The sequence below is a fragment of the Octodon degus genome, unplaced genomic scaffold, assembly GCF_000260255.1.
Source record: "Octodon degus isolate 3935 unplaced genomic scaffold, OctDeg1.0 scaffold00061, whole genome shotgun sequence".
NCBI classification, from domain to species: Eukaryota; Metazoa; Chordata; class Mammalia; order Rodentia; family Octodontidae; genus Octodon; species Octodon degus.
Genome location: NW_004524637.1, coordinates 5,177,339 through 5,183,401, shown reverse-complemented (window position 1 = coordinate 5,183,401; position 6,063 = coordinate 5,177,339). Strand labels below are relative to the sequence as shown.

Genomic DNA, 6,063 nt, shown 5'->3' with positions numbered 1-6,063 from the left:
TCCAGAAGAGAAGCTTATTTTTATTACACTACAACATAGGCAGTTGGGCTTTTGCATGCTTACTTTAAATATGTACACGTGAGTGGGATAACTGGGTCGCATGTTAGTGCTATTTTCAGGGTCTTGAGGACTCTCCATAGCATTTTCCATCATTGTTTACTAATATACATTCCAATCAATCATGTATACACATTCTTTTTTCTCCTCAACCTCACCAGAATTTGTTGTTTTTGTTTTGTTTCCATAACCAGAATTTAAGTTGATAGAAATGGAAAATGGTAAAGAGTTTCCTAATAGAGATTGTTAATGATAGAAAATATACAAGTGATATTTCATATTGTATGCCTCAATAAGTATTTGAGGTAAATGAGATATACACATTTCCTGTCTCCAAATCAGTGTTGAAGAACTTTCTTTTTCCAATAGGATAAAGAATCATTTATTATTGTTGTTGTTGTTTGTGGTACCAGGGACTGAACTCAGGACCCTGTGCTTGCCAGGCAGGCGCTTCCTCTACTGAGCTATCTCCCAAGCCCTAGGATAGAAGAATTATTAGCCAGTGATTTTACAACCTTTCCTTATAGTCATACTTCAATTCATCCTGCCTCTGAGCCATCATAGATTGTGCTAAATAAAGATGCCTGCCCTGGCCCAGCTCCAGTCAGGCTCCTCTGGGTTAGCACTTCATCTCGACCCGCTACCCAAGTTTTAGGAAAGCAGTCTAATAAGGATGTGTGCCCACAGCCTCCCCACCATTGCATTTCCTTTTTCTTCTTCCCACAATTTTTATGTCTAAATTGGCAATCTATGTTTAGCATGAATTATTTGGGCTCATTTTAAAGAAGCTTCCTCCCCTGTGTGTGTTCTTTGATAATTTTCTGTGCACTGATCTCCTCTTCTCCTTGGATATAAGTCTAAATGCCTCCGTGCACTCCAAAGCGAGCTCCTTTATGCTATCCTTGACGCAGCAGTCTGGAGTACCGCTTCACTACCAGTTTAAGAAGCATCAATGTACTATTTCCTTTGCAGTATGGTGTCTTTAGCTCCACAGGGATGAGATATGAAAAGACTCAAGCCTGAAAGTCAGGCGTGTCACCTGGGACTCGTCCTCTACATCTGGAAATTGTGTTGCCACCCCGGTTGACTGGCGGTCAGCTGGTGAGTCACTACTGCCCCGATCTGGTGTTCTAGATGAGTCTCCTAAAACACAGCAAAGGTGGTTTTTTTATTTTTAAGTCTCTGACTACACTCAAGGAAACTTTAAAAATCTCATATTCTTTTTGCGTATGTGGTACTATTAGTTAAAAACATAGGAAATGTCCCTATTGAGTGCATCTTCCGCCATTATGGCACCAGTTCCAGCTTATCTTTCCTTTTTCTCTTTCACTTTCTTACTAATGATTTTCACACAGACAGCAAGGGAGTCACTGATGTTTGACATAATAAATCTTAATTATTGCAGTAGCCCAGATAAAACATCATGAGGGCCCCAACAGAGGTGGCAGCAATGCAAATGGTCACATTCTAAAGCCACAGTGTTTTGCAAGGAGAGCTGACACAGTCCCCAATCAGCTGGATGCAGAATGTAAGAAGACTGAAGAATCAGCGATTGCTCCGTAGCTTTGCACCGGGTCATTAGAAACATGGTGCAATGACTTAGCAAAATCTTACTTGTTGAGAAGATCAAGAGTTCAAATTTGAACACGTTACTTGTGATATGTAGGATTGTCATAAGAGGAGATGCTGATTGTACAGCTCAGTATATGAGTTTGATGCTCAAATGAGCTGTTAGCTGCAGATGCCAACCTGAAGGTCAGCAGGACTTAACTGTTATTTGGGCAAAGACACCATCTGAAATCCCTAAGAGCGTGAGTATGAAGAGGAGGAGCAAAGAGGATCCAGGGTTTGGGGCTGGGAAGAGAAGAAACTGACCAAGGACACTGAGAAGGGCGGGGAGTGAAGCTCCGTGTTCTTTACTGTTAGCTCGGTTCTGCAAAGACAGTTGAGAACATCCCCCAGGGGCCCGGCGTCTCCTCACACGTCTCGGCTAGGACCTGTGCAGCCTCGCCTCTCCTTTCCTCCCCTCGCCTCTCCCGGGCCCGCCTTCACTTTGCTTGGCAGCACTGCCGTGTCTCCCCCTAAGACGCCACTTCCCCGACCACTCTCTGGCCGGACAGAACTTTCCCTCCCAAGTCAGCCACTCAGATCCTCACAACGCGCCCACACAAGTGAAACTATTTAAAAATTCTCCACATGCCACTGCAGCCTATCATGCCTGTGTACCTTTATAGCTAATTACTGGGTTATATGCTTAAATACTCCGTATATTTTCACTTTTTGAAAAGCACACCGATATTTCATGCTCTACAGACTACTCTTTAGAGTGTTTAGTTGATGTTACCGCGTTTCTTAAATTGTTGTTTAATTCAGTGAGAAATCACCATGTGCCCTCTTGGGATGCCGGGCGTAGGTGTGCCAACTAGTGCACTCAGTTCAGATAATCTGAGGGGTAGCTAGACGTCTTCTACCTCCTTCAGTCTCATGTCACTTTGGGCAAACAGGTGCATTAAATATCGTCTTCCCAAAGAAAGATTGCTCTGGATATATAACATTTATGAATGAGTTAAAACTTTCATAATTTTCATCAAGAAATAATCTTGTAGCATTTAAATTGTGCTGTTTCCCTTACTTTTCATACTTGACTTACCATAATACAGGCAATAACGGGGCCTCAGAGGAACCTCTGTCATTGCTGACATGTCCTGGGAAGCGGATCTTTGACTTTTCAAATAAATCAAACCTTAGCTGTTTAAAGCACAAGAAAGCAAAGAGACGGAGACACAGTCTGTTTCATTTTGCTTTACAAAAATTTCTCATCATGAAATGGTACATGGTAAAAACGGGGAATTTTCAAAACTGTAAAGTACACACACGCACATGCACACGCACACCTGTTTATTGCATCTGACCCTCCCCTCTCTAATTATGCACCTTGAAGGTGCAGTGTGAGGTGGGGCTTTCTAACGTGCTGTTTGCAAATGTTGCCAGAATTTGCTCTTATTTCCTTTTGCTGAATTGCAGAGGGAGCGGAGGCAAGAGATGAACTAGCGTAGGGCAGCATGCTGGCGTCCGGCCTTCCTTTCTGCACCCTTTCCCTTCAATCCATCCCTCTTTCGCAGAGCCACGCAGAGACCCTAACTTTCGGTCTGCTCAGGGCTCCTGTCCGGCCACGCAGGGCACTCAGCGGCGGGGAGCCTCCTGGGCCGTATTACTTACTGTCCCTGCTGGACTCCTATTCACTTCCCCTGTGAGCCTCTCTGCCTCAGGAGGAGGGAGGAACACGGCTGCACTTGCTTAACCAACATCCGTTCTAATTTAGCATTTGTACTGCATTTTTCGTTTTTCAATGAAAACATTTTCTTTATTTAAACTCCTTTAGTGGTGACTCCAATGAAATCTCTCATCTTGTTCTCTCATAACTTTTTCTTTGACTTTGACTTATTTTGTCTTTTTTTTTTTTTTTTTTTTTGGTATTTTAGCACAGGGGCTACAGGGTTTATGGGGTCTCACTCTGTAGACCGGACTTGTAGTGATCCTCCTGTTTCCAGCCTCCCAAGCGCTGGGATTACAGGTACATACCACCATGCGCAGTCTCAATCATCCTCTCAGGGTGGCCCGGGGGTGGGACTGGCACAGCAGGTCCTGGTATTGAACTTTGGGCATTTTAATCCACTGAGCTATTTGACCAGCCCTATTTTGTCTTATCTTAAAAACAGACTTGTTTTTATTAATTAATGCTAGACATAGCACAAAAACTATGAAAGCCTGCAATAGTTGCAATGGTATGTTCACTAAAATGAGCAATTTCTACTTAGAAGTAGACACACACACACACACACATATATATAATTTGTTTTATGTGTAAGTGTAATACATACACACACACTCATACGCATAAATATGTATTTGTTATACATCTTCATTTTTAGGGATATGTTTCTTTGTTCCATTTTATTCCAAGATTGTAATTCCTAATTCGCATTCTGCATGTGTTCTAGTCTCAACAAAACCCTCTTCTCTGCCTCACCTACCGACCATCAGGGCTGGCACTGCAAAATGTAACTCCCAAGCACTAGTGAGCTGCTGCACTTAATCTTTGGCCCTTCCCTTTTCTGGGCACCATTTCTAGTCGGTTATGAAGCCCTGTGCTGTGTTTAATAGGTGAGTCACACGTGGCTCTTAAGACCGTTTTACCAAGTCCCCTCATCGCTTCTTGGCTCGGCTAAGAGCACATGTAGTGTCCGTTCTTATCAGTTTAATATCTGATGCGTCCTCTATCCAAATGCCCTCTTCACAAGGCTGAAGTCCTGGCTGCTTTCATCAACTTCATCATCTTGCCTTCTTCATGTGGATTTTGCTCTTCAAGTCACAGAGAAATTGGATGTAACTTTACATTTTTGAACGTGCTTGCTGCTACACATGATATTTTAGGGCTTGCAGCTCCTTTTGTAGTTTTTATTTTTACTATTTATGTTTGCAAATGATGCCAAATTTTTACCTTTCTTTAATCAATATGTTCTCTTCAATGACATATATTGTATTATATATTGATGCGTGTATCGACATACGCTGAGGGGTATCACACTTACACGTACAAACACATAAACAAGAGGGGGTGAAAACTGTAGCTTTCCCATTCTCTGTAGCCTCTGCAGAGAGATCCTGAACAGCAAAGTCTTGGTGTGTGATGTACGAAATGGAGAAGAGTACTAAGACATATTTAAGAATAAAAGAAATGAATTTTGAGTTGGAGCATTCCTCTGTGTCTCTAGCTTAAATATTTTATGCACTTAGAGCCTATTCCAGCTACTGTGGTGTGGTTTCATGTGTGGTAAGAATGTGGTTCCTGTGGTTTCCTACAGAGACTGGGCTGTTCCAGCACAGGCTGCTTCACCATGAACAGGAAAGAAAACAATTTAAGCTAAAGTTAATTTTAAAGTTTTAGAATTGTTGGTTGATTTGACCCTTTGTATTATGAAATGCCTCTTTGACTGCGCTTATGCCTTTTCTGAAAGTGATTTTGTCAGATTATTTTCTTGCAAAATTATAAGAGAAGATCCATGTACTTTACCCCTCCGAAGCTTTTTATTTTATTTATTTATTTATTTTTTTTTTGCTAGCTCAGCCTGTCTTAAGGGCTGGTCTGGTGTGGCATGTGGAGCTGGGTATCAAACCGTTGTCCTCTGCACCTGACTGAGATTGTCCAAGCAAGCACTTTAAATAACTGAGCTAACCAGCAAGGCCCCACCTTACCCCTCTGATGCCATCCCAGTCCTAGCCTTGCAGGGCCCATGTGGGAGGCAGGAAGAGAGATCAGCCCAGTCCACCTATGCGCAGGCCTGACTCTGGGTCTCTTGTGACCCCTGAGGGAGGCAAAAGGTGAGAGAACCTGTGCACACCATGTGTGCCAACTCTGCCAGCAGCCCCCAGACTCCCGCCCAGACCTGAGAGATGGGTGGGTGGAGAGAGAATCTGCTGTCGCCACCAGCCCAAGCCTTGCACAACCTATGCAGGAGGCAGGAAGAGAACCACCAAACTACCAAATCTTAGCAAGCTCTGTCCTGAGTTCTCCACAACACAGTGCAGCTAAAGATGACAACCGAGAGACTGACCAATGCAAGAAGGGGCCAGCTTCAAGAGGAGGGATTCTCTCCAAGACTGAAACGTCACCCTACCAAGAGACCAGGTGGGAGAGTTTTGCGATGTAGGCTTGGAGAGTGGCAGAAGTAAGCAGGGATGTCTGGGAGGCTTGTGCTGCGGCTGGGAGGATCACAGGACCTTTGCTCTCTGGTAGGAGCTCACGTTTGATGGATATAACCATCAGAAGTGATGACTGTGAAGGAGATGGCCTTTAGGTCAGAGATATTTTTAAGCTACTGGACACAGTGTACATCCGGCAGAAATTAGTGGTCAATGTTTCTGTAGGACAATATCCAGGTGCTCTCAGTGTCTTCACTGACATCACAGATCTCTTTGTTCTGGTCAAGGGTGGTTCATGAGTGG

At 43.5% G+C, this 6,063-nt stretch overlaps 1 non-coding gene across 1 annotated transcript; it reads left to right on the top strand.

Annotated features, from left to right (window-relative positions):
- The first annotated feature begins 4,265 nt into the window (after nucleotides 1–4,265).
- LOC111817556 lies at nucleotides 4,266–4,452 on the top strand. Its single transcript, XR_002821722.1, has one exon. It is a non-coding gene; the product is annotated as a U2 spliceosomal RNA (small nuclear RNA).
- The last annotated feature ends 1,611 nt before the right edge of the window (nucleotides 4,453–6,063 follow it).